General features: G+C 46.4%; 1 protein-coding gene across 7 annotated transcripts in view; it reads left to right on the top strand.

Annotated features, from left to right (window-relative positions):
- Positions 1-3,381: 3,381 nt before the first annotated feature.
- The window catches only part of KIAA0319 (KIAA0319 ortholog), a 99,530-nt gene continuing 87,835 nt past the window's right edge, over positions 3,382-15,076 (top strand). For 3 of the 7 annotated variants that reach the window (XM_045085100.1, XM_045085104.1, XM_045085098.1), the window contains exon 1: positions 3,383-3,547. The gene's annotated coding sequence lies outside the window, so the exon portion shown is untranslated. Of the gene's footprint in view, positions 3,548-3,718; positions 3,915-15,076 lie in introns of those variants that run through there. The other 4 variants (XM_045085099.1, XM_045085101.1, XM_045085103.1 and 1 more) reach the window with 3 other exon arrangements.

Raw genomic sequence — 15,076 nt, 5'->3', positions numbered from 1 at the left:
AAAGCTGGGGAGAATAATTAGAATGAGAAGTGACAGAGCCTCATTTTCATCAGGGATGTCAAAATTAACAGCTAAGACACTAAAAAAAAAGACAAGCTGAATTTATATATAATCCCTTTATAGTCACAATGGAAAGGAGATTTGTATATACTTATTTAATCATTTCAAATGAGAATGCTAATATCTTAGCCTACATTATGGAGGCAATAGTTAATTTATATAGGAAAAGGATGTTTTTGGCATAAATTATTTATTCACTTGGAAGAATAATTGTTGAAAGAACATACCTTACATCATATTACAAAAAAAATTGAGCAAAAGGCTAATTATAAAAAATAGAATATATAGTACTGTGTATTAGATTAAGTGATTATTGTTTGAAAACTTTGAAAGGAGCATCATTTCTTTTTTTTTTTAAGATTTTATTTATTTATTTGACAGAGAGAGATCACAAGCAGGCAGAGAGGCAGGCAGAGAGGAGGAAGCAGGCTCCCTGCTGAGCAGAGAGCCCGATGCGGGACTCGATCCCAGGACTCTGAGATCATGACCTGAGCCGAAGGCAGCGGCTTAACCCACTGAGCCACCCAGGCGCCCCGGAGCATCATTTATTTTTTAAGATTTTATTTACTTATTTGAGAGAGAGAGATAGTGAGAGAGAGCACAAGCGGGGAGGAGAGGGAGAAGCAGGCTCCCACTAAGCAGGAAGCCTGATGCGGGGCTTGATTCCAGGACCCTAGGATTATGACCTGAGCTGAAGGCAGATGCTTAACTCATTGAGCCACCCAGGTACACCAAAAGCATCATTTCTTTTCTATGACTCAAAGCATTCAAGTGAAGTAACTTCCTGTTTACTGTTTATAATAGCAAAATCTAAGAAATCAGGTTTGGTTTTTTATTTAAGATTTTATTTGAGAGAGCAAGCTTAAGCAGTGGGAAGCGGTAGAGGGAGAAGCAGGCTCCCGACTGAGTGGGGTGCACAATTCAGGACTCAATCCCAGGACCATGACCCGAGTGGAAAGCAGATGCCGAAGTGGAAGGCAACCAACTGAGACACCCCGATGTCTAAAGAAATCAGTTTTAACTGATGTGAATGGGAACAATTAAATCACTTTTTTAAAAAGTTTACTTATTTATTTTTAAACAATCTCTACGCTCAGTGTGGAGCTTGAACTCACAATCCCAAGATCAAGAGTCGCACATTCCTCTGACAGCCTGCCAGGGGACCCACAAGTTAATTTTCTTTTTTAAGTAGGCTCCATGCCCAGCTTGGAGTTGCATGAAGGACTTGAATTCCCAGCCCTGAGATGGAGAACTGGCATGAGAGCAAGAGTGGGACACTTCATAGACGGAGCCACCCAGGCACCCTTAAACAATTCCCAATGAATGCAAGAATTAAGAACCTATTTATTAGCAATATCTTGAATTTTTTTACTTTGGCTCTCGAATTTTTCCAGAATACTAGCTCTGAGTACCTTACTTCCCTTGGGGAAATGCCAACTCAGAATCTTGTATTTATTTCAATAGACTAAACACCACCATTGCCACCGATGTCGAATATACTTGAAGCTTGCTAGACCTTGGTAATTCTGGTCTTTGTACAGTCTGTTAGACAAATGTTCCATCCAACAGCATATAAACAAGAGCAGATGAAGTAGAAGAGCTATACTAAGGAAACATACTTTTACCCTTAATAATTATTATAGTCTCTGACATGTAGCCAGACCTCAATAGATGCCATTAAATGCTGAAGAGAAGTGAAGGATAGTATCCTAACATTAGTGTCCTAGGGAGGCCCACTAACGTTTTTATGCAGTGCCAAAATAGATTCTAAATTTACATATGTATCAAAACAGGTATTCATTGTAATGGCACTGACTTAAAAGATGTTAAAAGTTGAACGTTCTGGGTTAAACCCATGCATATTAAAGATCTTTGGGAACAAGCCTGTTGGCTCAGTCAGATTATTAGTACAGTGAGAGGGCACTCAGGGTATTGTCAGGTGGAATGTCAGGTGAGAGGAGAAAGGGCGTAAGGTGTGGGTTCCCATTGAAGTGGGTTCCCAGGTGTGGGTTCTGTGAAGGGTCTTGGTATCAGAAATCGGTCCCTGTTGGTTACTGTTTCAGAGGCAGATTGGAAAAGAAAGGGGGTTAACTAGAGATTGGGTTCTTTCGTGAGCAGAAGAGAGTGTAGTAACCAGTGTGCATGGGTTGCAAAACAGGTGGTGTCTGGGGTAAGAAAGCAAGTCATTTATAGAGAGGATTGTTATGTCATTTATGGGGTGACATAAATGACATAGGAGGTGAGTTTCTTAAGGTTCTTCTGACATCTGGGGAAGTCATCCTGATTGCATGACTTTCGGAGAGACCATATTTCCTCTTAACTTGGCTCTGGCTTTATCTGTGTCTTCCCAGCCTGGTCAATGGCACGATTGCTTTTTTAATTTTTGGTCCAATCTGATTTCCATTCTTTCACCCCTGGATAGCTTTCTCTTGCAGCGTTCATTATTGAATTCCCACAGTGGTCCTAAATGAGTGCAATTATCTCCACTGTGTAACTGAGGAAACCGAAGTTTAGCAGGGTTATGTAAGTCGTCCAAGGCCTATCCGCCCCCATCAAGAAGCCTAGGAGGGGCTTGCTTGTGGGGCCTGCGTGACTCAGTGCCGTATGTCCCCCCGCCTTGGTAATGTGCTAGGAATGAATGCCCGAGGAACGCGCTGGCTTCTTTTTCCAATCTCTATTTAAGCCCCCCTCTTTTCCAATCTGCCTCTGCAACAGTAACCAACAGGGACCAATTTCTGATCCCAAGACCTTCACAGAATCCCGTGTTACCCTACCTAGACATTTGAGCATCTTTATTGTACAAAAACAGAATAAATGCAAGAAAGGGTCTTCTTCCTCGTGAATTTTTTGCGATTCCGATCATCACCTTCCCATAAACGCAAATGTAGCCTAAACACGGTGGGCACCTAATTAACTTAGAATGCGTGGAGTTGGCCGGGCCCCTCCCAGCACCCGCGAACCTAAATCAAAAAGTATCACGTGCTCAAGACATAGTAGGGCCCAAAGTGGCTCCCGCCGGAGGAGTGGGACCTGTGCATGTGGGGTACCTTCCCTTCAGGGGACACATTCTTAAAGGGTCTTTAACCCAGGTGGTGTGCTCTTGGCTTCCTTGAGCCACTCTGACCCGGGCATATGAAAGGGGGCTCATCCCCCGGGGCCGTCTAGGATCATGGCGACAGGGACGGGGTTGGCGAAGGAGAGGAGGTGGGCATACAGACCGCCTCCCCGTGCGAACGCGGTGTGCAAAGTCGCGGGCACCTGGGTGCCGGCGGCTGGGCAGGGACCGCGGCCCGCCCCTCCCAGGGGCGCGTGCGCGCGCGTCGCCGTGGTAACCGCGCCGCGAAAAGGCGCTGAATCACGGGCGCGCGCTGCCCCGGCTCCCGCGGAAGCTGCTGCAGGGGGCCGGGCGGGGGTCCGTCCCGGGCCGGGCGTCCTCGCCGGACAGCGGCGGAGCCCCGTGGGCCCGGGCTCGCGTTCGCGGCTGGAGGTAAGCGCGCCGCGGTCGCCTCCGCCGGTCCCGGGTGCGGACCGGAGTCGCTGCGGCGGGGCTCTGACCGGGGCGGGGGGGAGCGGCCGGGGGCTTCCGTCGGCGGGCGGCCCCTCCCGTGAGGCGGCAGCCGCGCGCGCCTGCGTGGGGGGAGCGCGTGGGGGGAGCGCGTGGGCGCGCGCGCGGCAGCGGCTGACGCGGCCGAGGAGCCGGTGCGACGGCGGGGGATGCCGCCCGCGAGCGCGGCCGGGCCGGGAATGCCCGGCGTCCGTGGGGCCGGCAGCCCGCGGGCGGAGCGACGCGAAGCGGGGGCGGCGGGGAGCGGGCCCCGCCCGAGGCACAGAGCCCGGCGCCCTGAGTTTCCGAGGTGAGTTGCTCGGGGCTCTCGCGGGCGGGCGGAGCGTCCGAGGCGCGGCGGGGGCGCGGCCGGGTCGGGCGGCGGCGGGGGCCCTCCCGTGTCTCCCGGCCTCGCGAGCGGCGATCCGTCGCCTGTGGAACCGCGTTCTCTAAACTTGGCGGAGTCCTGTTGGTGGGACGTTTGCCGGCCTCGGCGGCCTCGCCGGAACCTGCCCTTAAAACCGCTTCACGGCTTCTCTGGCTTCGCTGGGCGCTTGCTCCGCGGAGCGGGACGAATCACGGCGTCGCGGGCGGAGCGCGCCGGCCGGGGGTCGGGGGTCGTCGCTCACGGGCGAGCGGCCGCGGACGCGACGGACCCGCTCCCGGCCGGCCTCGGCCCGGCTGCTTCCACCCGCGCTGCGGGCGGCGTAGACAGCGCCGGCGTGAAAAGTCGAGGGAGTGTACGGTCGTGGGAAAAGCGAATGGTACACAGCCGCCTTCTCAAAAGCAAAACAAAACAAAACAACAACAACCCCCCAAAAACAAAACAAAAACAAAAACCAAGGATTTCGGAGACGAACGTCAGTATTGATTCCTTTATTCCTGAAATGCACGTTCCGTGTCTGAGCACCGCACACTCGTCAGACAAGAAGACCACGGTCCTGGGGCCCCCTGAAGTGGTGGCAAATACAGCACCTTGTTTTGTGTCTAATATCTTACAACCCTTTTCATATAAATGAGGAAAACTGGAGATAATCGAGTCACGGAGGGAAGAGTCCTAGAGAAAGCGGAATTTTTCTGTCACCGAGACGCGGATGGGAACGTGGATCGAGGCTTTCTGCAGCCGCAGGAGACTCCTCGCACTTGGCCGCGCATAATGCCCGTGCGGGGACATCATTTTCTTCCAGAAAAACAAAAATAATTCAGCCAAAATCTTTATGTATTAAAAATAGTCAAAAGAGAGTTTCAGTAACTTCTCAACGTGAAAGAGTGGATTGGCTGTCAGATTTTCATGACTTTTATATATTTTTTATTTTTATTTTATTTTATTTTTTTAAAAGATTTTATTTATTTATTTGACAGAGAGAGATCACAAGTAGGCAGAGAGGCAGGCAGAGAGAGAGAGAGAGGGGGGAGCAGGCTCCCTGCTGAGCAGAGAGCCCGATGCGGGACTCGATCCCAGGACCCTGAGATCATGACCTGAGCCAAAGCCAGCAGCTTAACCCACTGAGCCACCCAGGCGCCCCTTTTCTTGACTTTTAATTGTTTTGTAGCCACGCAGAGAAAACGCGTGCTCTTTAAATAAATATGCAGAACCAGGCCTGACTCTTCCATGTTGGGGTGATGTAGATTTCCACGTCAGGTGACCTGGGTTTGGTCGTGGTCCTGCCACTCTGTGGCTCTGTCACATTTGGCAAATTCCCTAGTCTCTCTAAGCTTCATTTTCTTTATCTGTAAAATAAGGATAATAATAGGACTTACTGATAGAATTCCTCTAAGAATTAAACCGAAGTTCTATGTAGAAGGCGCTGTAACCCTTCAATAAAAGTTGTGATCATTCTTGAAATAAGTTTCTTTTCAGGAAGTATGTTCTGTCTTCAAAATAACTTGGCAGTAAAAGTAGAATTATTTTGATGTGACAAAACCTTGTCTGATTTATAATGTCAAACCATCATAAAGTACATAATTTTTCCTCGTATTATTAAAACAACAACAATGCTAAACATAATCACAACCTTAAAGGCATGTAATTCCAGATAAGTGTATTTAATACTACAAGGAAGAGTTTTACTTTAGTAGGCCTAGAGTAATTAGTAATTTCTTGTTCTGTTTGTTGTGTTTTTTTTTTTTTTAGTCTGTATTTTTAGACACTATTCATGTGAATTCAACAGTGAGAAATTATTTTGTTTATTTCTACTAAGTGGTAAAAAGGGTTAGGTCAACATAACACCTACTTTTGCATCATTTTTCAGAATCTTTCAACAATAGATGCTTGAGTTTCAGAGCAAAGCTTCTCACAGAAATAAAAGGCAGGTAGATAAAGATACAGTATTGGAGTTTTAGCTCTGTTCCCTTCCAAATTACGTTGGTAGAATTACATTGGCAGTTAGAAAGCTTTTCTATGTCCAAACAGCTGCATGTTCTTTTCCTGAAGTTCAAAAAAAAGGGGGGGGGGATTCTAGTAAACATCTATTTAATTTAAACAGTGTAGCTAGAGTAAGGGCATAATTCAGACCTCAACATGAATTTTTTAAAGGTGGAGTCTTTCCATGCCATAATTGAAAGCACAAGAATTATGAGAATGGAGGAGAAATGAACAAATTAACTCCAGTTAATTTATGGAGTTAATTTGTTACCTTTGTTAATTCATAAATTTGTTATTGAATTTGTTAATTTGTTAAATCTGTTGCCACCCTCAGATTTGATGTATTCCATTTTTCAGTATGTTTCTTCATGAGGTGAGGAGCACACATTGTTCCTTTCTGGGATGAGGAGGACCCTGCTCTTCTAGGATTGTGACTAGCAGCATACCTTAGCATTTCCTTTGGCTTTTGTCCTGCCTTCTGGTCGATGTAACATACTTGTCTTTTAAAAGAGCTATCATCTTCACCATCTCTCTCAAGTGTATTTGTACTTATCAGGAAGTTGAAATATCGTCGGTTAGTTCAGTATCTTCAATTTTCTTGTCCTAAAAGACTTGAAACCTCCAAATTTTAGGTGCCCATGCTTCATATGTTGCTGGAGTAAAAAACTTCTCTAGTCGTAGCCCTGAGATCCCCACTCCCTGTCATATATGTTTATGAGTCTGATGATTAACTAGTCTTCACCCTTTTGCATTGGACCTACCTGGCTGCCTCCTTCCCTTTTTAAAAGATTTTATTTATTTGACAGAGAGAGATGCAGCGAGAGAGGGAACACAAGCAGGGGGAGTGGGAGAGGGAGAAGCAGGCTTCCCGCTGAGCAGGGAGCCCAATGCGGGTCTTGATCCCAGGAACCTGGGATCATGACCTGAGCCGAAGGTGGACACCCCATGACTGAGCCACCCAGGAGCCCCACAGCCTGTTTTATCCATTGCCACACTGCACCTGCTCTTCCAAATCTGGAGAAATTTTTTGACCTTATTATTCTAGTCTTCTTCCACTCAGTTGACCAGTCACACTTTTTTTTTTTTAAGATTTATTTATTTTAGAGAGAAAGAGATAGAGATAGATTTTGCACTGCTTCTGCCTAGAAGTTTAGCTGTGTGTTAATAAAAGATCTGTTGTTGCTCTGTATGCATGTGCTCCACTTAGCCTGGGTTTGGAAGGCCCTGGGTTGTCCAAGCAGAGTCCCTGTGAGGAGGCATGCCTTGGCAGGCCAGGTTGCTTTCTAGCTCACTATGGCATGCCTCGGACTTCTAGCCCCTGTGCATTAGTCTTTCTAAGCTGCAGTGACACGTGTGAGGGGCTCCGTAATATTTCATGATGTCAGTAGACGTCCACCGTCTTTCCTGCCACACCAGTTTGCTGTTGCCGCAGAACATAATAGCGCACACTCTGGGGCTTAAGACAATACCTATTTATGAGCATGAATTAGGGTCTCCCTAGACCCACAACAGGTTACCAGCAGAGCTCATTCTCATCTGGCGGCTGTGGGGAGGACCCTGCAGCCCAGCTCAGTCAGGCTGTTGGCAGAAGCAACTGGACTGAGATCCGCCTTTCCTGCCAGCCGTCCTGTGGTTACTCTCAGCTTCTGGAGGAGCTCTCAGGTTCTTTCTAGATGCTCCCTTCATCATCAGAGCCAGCAGCAGAATGTTCTGTTGTGCTCAGTGTCTTCTCTCTGACTTCCCTTTCTGTTAGCGGAGGGAGATCACTGTTTTAAAGGCTCTAATGATAGGTTTGGATCACTCCGATGGGCTCCCTGTCTTCAAGCCAGCCGATGAGTAAGCTTCATTATATCTGCAGAATTGTCCTTGCCGGGAATCCTCATGTCCTCGTGGGAATAACACCCAGGGGTGAGGGTCATGAGGCCACCTTCGAATTTTCCCGTCACCCTTGCTGATTACTGTTTGCCTGTTTTCCTGACGGTGCACAGAGCCACAGTCAGCCTTCTGTTTCCGTCTTCACTGTGCTGCTCCTTCTTTGGTTTTGGTAGGTCTGGTAAGATCATTTGTACTTCTTTAGTCATCCTCTGTGGATTACCATTTCTCTGGAATACAGGTTATACCTCAGAAGAAGAGACTGCAGCAGGTGCAATAAGACCTCATGTTCTAGAACTCCCCTGGAGAGGAGCAGTGTGTGTTACGGGGAGTGTGTGTGTGTGTGTGTGTGTCGTGTCGTGTCGTGTCGTGTCATGTCGTGTCGTGTCCTGCCTGGCCATTCGTCTGTTGGAAGGAGGGTCCCCATGCTGGTCTGCCAGGCTCATCCTCGGCTCATCCTCGGCAAACCTGCCTTGTTTGTATATTCCCAGCATTGAGCGCTGGATTCATTTATAACAGGCATTAAATTAAGCTTTTTGGGGAACACTTTTTAATTCCATGGAACTTGAATATTTTGTGTTCATCGGCCTTGTATTTCATAGTATCTAATTCCTTAATTGTCCCAACTTATTTCTGGCTCTGCATTTGAAACCAGATTGTGTTCCCTCCTTCTCCTTCATTTTTTTCCCTATTGACATTATTTTGTTAGTCTTTTGAACATTCAGGTAAATCTTCCTCTCATGTGTAACATAGAGTCGCCACAATAGCATTTATTACATCATAATTCCCATCCCTTTGTGTTTGGGTTGCGTTGTTGTTGTTCCTAGTTACAGAGTGAGCCATAATAAAATGTCATTTTAGTTCCTATATTTTAGATGGTTTTTGCCTTATAATGAGTATTAGAATCTACCTTTGCTTTTTCTTCTAATTCCCCAAATATCCTTATATAGTTTTGCCTGTTTATTTTTTGCAAATGAGTCTTACTTAGTACTAGAAAGCATTCTGCAGAGTTTTAATTCATACTCTATTCCTTTGCGACCGTCTTTGACATCCCTTACCCTCCTAGGGCGAACCACGTCTCACCCCGCACTCACTCTGCCATCATCTCTGTCAGTACAGCCTGTGTAATTCTGCAGAAAAAGAGACGGGTTCTCTGTCCCATCTTTGTCATGCTGCTGGCCACGCCTGGGAATGGGATCTCTCACATTCGTGCCTGTCAAGCTGTGTATCTGTCTGCCCTGCACAGAGGCGCTGCTGCTTCGAGGAACTTTGCTGGTCGTCAGCAGCCTGGCCGTACTAACCCTGATGTGGGTGTTTGTTGCATTAACGCGGTGGATTTAATAACGCGGAAACATCTTCTGCTCCACTCCCACCATCTCACCAGTACGGTTCTTAGAAAGCTGACAGATGGCGGGGAGGTGGGGGGGGTTGGTGCTTGCTCTCTGCCTGTATTTTCTCCACCTTGTTCCCTGATCTGCCCTCGGAGGGCCCCACAGAATCTGCTCTCTCCCCATTCCACACCAGTGCCCTTCCTGTGTTTAAAACCCAAACCCAACACTGGCTGGATCGTGTTTCCCTTAAATCTGTTTGATCTCCTAATAGGGCGTCCTTTATCCTGTAATTGTAAGGCATTATCTCAGTTGCCAGTAAAATCCTCTGTGTTGCTTGGCAGAGGTTTTCTTGAACTTATTTTACCTTATCAGCTTCCAGTGGAGAAAGTCAGGGTGTAGACTGTGGTACTGAAACGCTGCCAAGTTTTACAGTCTCAGCTTAGCCCCTAGCTGAGTGTATTATCTACATCTCCTTCCGACTCCCTTGTTTGCTCGTGAGGATGGGGGGCCTGTGTGCCCCCAGAGACGCAGCAGCAGCACCGTGAATGGCCTGCAGGGGCTCCCTGAGTGGCGTCTTCTCCACCCCTCTCTCCAGGCCCGTGCAGGTCCGGGGTGACTCCGGGACTGTTCCTCACCTGCTGGGTCGAGGGAGACTGCTGGGAGTGAGAAAGATCAGGGCTTCCTTTTATCTTCTGTGTTCCCGACCCGTTGAAAACTTCAGGACTCGTTTTAGAGAAATTGGAAACTGACTTCTTTAGCCAATTCATCCAAAATGTTTGTACACCTGTTGAGGGTTAGAATTTCTTACCTCTCAGATGGTTATGGGGAGGCTCGGCTCAGATGCTATGAAGTATATAAAATTACCTTGTGACCGTAAGCACTATTGTCAGTGGCTATTCTGTTAATGATGGTGACGATAAATACTATAAACCATTTATTTCCTTGTTAGAAGGATAGACTGATAGCTGACAGTACTCTACTTTCTTTCTTTTGCAATCATAGGGAATAAGTGAACAATTATTTGCTTAATGCCAGAAAGTTAAATTTTTATTTTTTAAATTTTTTTGGAGTTTGTATTTCTAAGTAATCTCTACGTACAACGTGGGGCTTAAGCTCATGACTCTGAGATCAAGAGTCACACACTCCACCGACTGAGCCAGCCAGGTGCCCCCAGAAAGTTAAATTCCTTTTTTTTTTTTTTTTAAGATTTTTTCTTTTTAATTTACTTGATACAGAGGGAGCGAGAGAGTGTGTGCACGTGTAAGCAGTGGAGCCACAGAGGGAGAGGGAGAAGCAGGCTCCCCGCGGAGCAGAGAGCCCAATGAGGGACTCAATCCCAGGACCCTGAGACCATGACCCAAGCTGAGGGCAGATGCCCAACCCACTGAGCCACCCAGGTGCCCCAGAAAGTTAAATTCTAAAGGAAAACCTTTTGGCTAGCTGGTCATAGACTTGCTGATAAATAGAATTAAAAATCTGAACAGTCTCCAAATGGATGAATGGTTTGCCAGATTCAGAAGTTTAGTAACGAAGAGAAGGAAAAATACTTCTCTACCCTTCAAGATCTTAAACCTAGACTAAAAATTAAATTGACAAGAGACAGATTAACAGGAGAAAAAAAATCCAGGTTTTATTACATGTGCACATGGAAGCTCAGTGATAAAACTGAGACCTGAAGAAGTGACTAAGGCTGGCAGCTTTTATATTTTTTAGACAAAGAGACAGTAAATCCTTGAGAAATTGATAGGACAAAGAAAAACTTAACTCTGGAAGCTTTGATTAGTAAGGAATTCTAAGCAGAATTCGGGCTGAGATAGTCAACTACTCAGCAGTAACAAGAGGGGTTCATACAGCCTTCTAGGCTCTGAATTTCCTGTCTCTGGTGCTGAGGCTGTCTCCTTACCTCCCGGTTCAGAGGGGTGCCTTTCTCGTGGGAGATCTATTTCCTGCTTTCTGGGGGATGGAGAAACGTCTGAGTGTCCTGATTATACAGGCTGTCTCTTAAATAACTTTTATTTAAAATAATCAACATGACAGTCCACCCTTGGACCCTACAGTAATTCCCAGCTATGTTCAGAATTGGACACAAAGCAGATCCGCTTTCTCTGACACACAAAGCACTGAGCCCCGGTCCCCAGCTGTCATCGAGGACTGATGGGGCTGTCCTGTACACCTGTTGGCCCACTCTTGCTAGGTGCTCGGAAGGTGCTGGTTTAATTATTATAGTGCAGGACAAAACATTTACTTGGGTAGCAGTGATGGCCCCATTAGGTAGGGATTGAATTCAGGAAGAAATAAAAGTGCTGAACAATTGAAAACTAAGCTAGTTCCATAATTGAGGGAGATTATTTAAAGCCCCATAATGTACACTCAAGGTTTTACGTGCTGGAATTTTTCTTTTTAATGTAGGAGCAGAGTCTGCAAGAATATAAAACTGGTGTTATTTACAGTGTGAGGGCTGGGAGGCAATGTCTTAACTTAGCAGAGTTTAGGAAAGATGGTAAAATACTCTAGCAGCTGGCCAATGGATGCATAAATAAATACGAATATAAATGTCTTTTTACCTTTTATTTTTTACCTTTCACCTTGGCTCTGTGTTGGCATGCGGACATGACAGAAAGCCCTTGGCATCTGAAGGCCAGAGTTCCTCTCTCTTCTCGCCGTGAGGAATTCGGCTTTTTTTACCCCTACACTTAGAAAATGCTCTCTGCTCTTGGTACTCATGGGTTAGGACAAGGGGGCAAATTGCAGGAAGCCTGTCTTTTGAGAAGTACAAAGGATGGTGTTCCAGGTTGGACTGTGTCCCCCCAAAAGATAGGGTGAAGAGTTCACCTCTCTCCCGGTGGAATGTGACCTTATTTGCAAACAGAGCCTTTGCAGAGGTCATGGAGTTCAGATGAGGTCAGCAGGGTGGGCCCTTACTCCCTCGCACTGATGTCCCTGTAAGGGAGATGTGGATGTAAGTGCGTTAAGGCACAGGGAGGACACCGTGGGACAACAGAGGCAGAGCCAGGAGTGATGTCACTGTAAGCCAAGGGATGGGAGGGACTGCCACCCAGCACCGGGAGCTGGTGGGGAGCAAGGAAGGATTCTGCCCGGGCTCCGATTTCAGACTGCTGGAACGGCGTCTGAAATCCTCTAGAACGGCGATGGGACGGATTTCTCTTGCTTTAAGGCACCTAGTTTGTTGCATGTTATTACAGCAGCCCCAGGAAACTGACACAGACAGTGAAACGCAAGGATCGTATTAAAGAAGTACGTACTTTCTTGAGTACCTAATGGGGACATAGAAATAAGAAGTGTTCTGGACCTTGGCTTTTAATAACAGCCTGCGGGGTGATTTTACATTTCGTAAGTTCTGTATGAATCATATATGATGTATTAGAATTAAACAATTTAAAGAAGAGAACTCGAGGCTAGGAGATAGGAAAAGAGAAGGTTACTTTAAAAAATTATTGCTTTGAAAGCAAAAAAAAAAAAATGAAAATGCATGACATTTGCAACCAGTGCTTCCTGTAGAACAAGTTAGATTTTATAAAGACAACAATCTGCTAATTTATCTATGTAGGAAGTTTAGGTTTTTAGGAAGCTGGATGCCACTGTATGGTGTTTTCATTGCTTATGTTACCGATGCCTTCTAGCATGCCTGTCCCCCCCTCCCACTATTCTGGTGAACTTTTATGCTGTTTTTCGTGGTTTTTAAGACATTTTTAAAAAAGATTTTTATTTATTTATTTGACAGAGATTACAAGTAGGCAGAGCTCACAAGAGAGAGGAAGGGAAGCAGGCTCCCCGCTGAGCACAGAGCCCAATGTGGGACTCAATCCCAAGACCCTGAGATCATGACCTGAGCTGAAGGCAGAGGCTTTAACCCACTGAGCCACCCAGGCGCCTCTATTTAAGACATTTTGAATAGTGAGTATAAATGACCCACCCAATTGAATGTTCCTCTTCTATGTCATCTGTGGGTTTTAACTAATAGTTTGTCAGATAATTTTATGGATTTTTAAAAATTTGACAGCAAGCACAAGCAGGGGGAGCAATAGGCAGAGGCAGAGGGAGAAGCAGATTCCCCCCTGAGCAGGGAGCCCAATGCAGGACTCAATCCCAGGACCGTGGGATCATGACCTGAGTTGAAGGCAGATGCTTAACTGACTGAGCCATCCAGGCACCCCAGTTTTATGTATTTTAAGACCATGACATTGGTCCCTGAACTGGAACGAGCAGATAACATTGCTGGAAGTAGTGGCCTTTTGCTCTAGTAACAGAGTAGCCAGAATTACCATGGTCCTGGATGGAAACCCCAGTTTTCAGGCTATATATCCTGTTGGCATCTTAGTTCTGCCAGGACCACAGCTCCTGACTTAGGAAGGCCCTTTGCTGTGGATCCCTCCCTGTATCATTGAGTCCTTCATCATGATCTGTTTATCAGGCAATGATCATGTCTGCAGGAAGGTGGGAGGGAAGGAAATACGTTCACGCAGACCTGACCGCCCTCCCTCCTAATTTATCCTCACACCCTTCCGTCTGTGGCTATGACTGAGCTCTAAATCCCCAGCAGACATTTTGAGCAGGAAGTCACTACGGCCAGCCGGCAGGGGCCTCTCTCGGTGCATTTCTCCACCACGCACGTAGGGTATCCTTTCATAGCCTGTCACCCTGCCATGCCTATGGCATTCTTTCCATCTAGCAGCCTCCTAACAGTAGCCAGTTAAAGAGAAGAGAAAGTCCTCTTTTGTCACTGAAGATACTTCACTGTTAGATTATAGAAAATTTAGAAAACAGAAAAGTAGAAAGAAGAGAGAGACAATTGCATTCTGCTCTCCTGCCCTGCGCTCATGAATTGGTCATTGCTTCCCTTCTGAAGTGCTCTCCATCTGTAATTTCTAGAAATCCCCTTTATTGCCTTCCTGAAAATCAAAACTTTTATCTTAGAAGCTTCCTAGAGCCTCTTTTTTTCTTCCTCTGGAATCTCTCTTTTTCTCTATAAGTCCGCATGGTTTGCTAAGACTAATTGTACCATCAAACCTGAAGACTCTGTGTATCTTGGGACGAACTCTATCTGGGCCTCCCACTGGAATATAAACTCGAGGGAACCGCATCGGCAGAGCCTAGAATACTGCCTTGTGTATGGAGGTGCACAATACACTTTTAAAAATTCTATTTTTACAGACTTTTTATTTGACAGAGAGAAAGAAAGAGAGCACAAGCAGGGGGCGTGGCAGAGGGAGAGAAGCAGGCTCCTCACTGAGCAGAGAGCCTGATACGGTGCTCGATCCCAGGAGCCTGAGATCATGACCTGAGCTGAAGGCAGACGCTTAACCAACTGCTCACCCATGTGCCCCAATACACTTTCTTTTAAATAACAGCTACATTGAAATTCACGAAATTCACTCTTTCAAAGTATATTATCAGTAGTTTCTATATGTTCCCAGATATATACAGCTCATCCTAATTTCAGAAACCTTCATCACCTCATTAAAAAAAACCTCGGACCCAGTAAGCAGTCCCTCCTATCAGTCCCTGGTCCCACTGATTTACTATCTATTTGTATGGATTTGCCTGTTCTGGACACTTGATACAAACGAGATCACATGGTATGTGTGAGACCTCTTGTGACTGGCTGTTTGCACTTGACACAGTGTTGTTTGGATTCATCCTCCTGTCTCTTTATTGCCTGTAACATTCCCTTGTCTGGATATACCACTGGATACCACATTCTGTTTACCCATTCTTTCTTTTAAGATTTTATTTGTCTAAGAGTGTGTGAAGGGGGGTGGGAGTACAGAGAGACAGAGAGAGTCTTGAGCCGACTCCCTGCTGAGCACAGAGCTCCCCCCACCCCGCCCCCGTGGGACTCGATCTCCTGACCCTGAGATCATGACCGGAGCCAAAACCAGGAGT

The sequence above is a fragment of the Mustela putorius genome, unplaced genomic scaffold, assembly GCF_011764305.1.
Source record: "Mustela putorius furo isolate JIRA1106 unplaced genomic scaffold, ASM1176430v1.1 tig00000831_pilon_pilon_pilon, whole genome shotgun sequence".
NCBI lineage: Eukaryota > Metazoa > Chordata > Mammalia > Carnivora > Mustelidae > Mustela > Mustela putorius.
The sequence above is the reverse complement of the archived record's forward strand: the minus strand, read 5'-3'. Positions and strand labels throughout refer to the sequence as shown.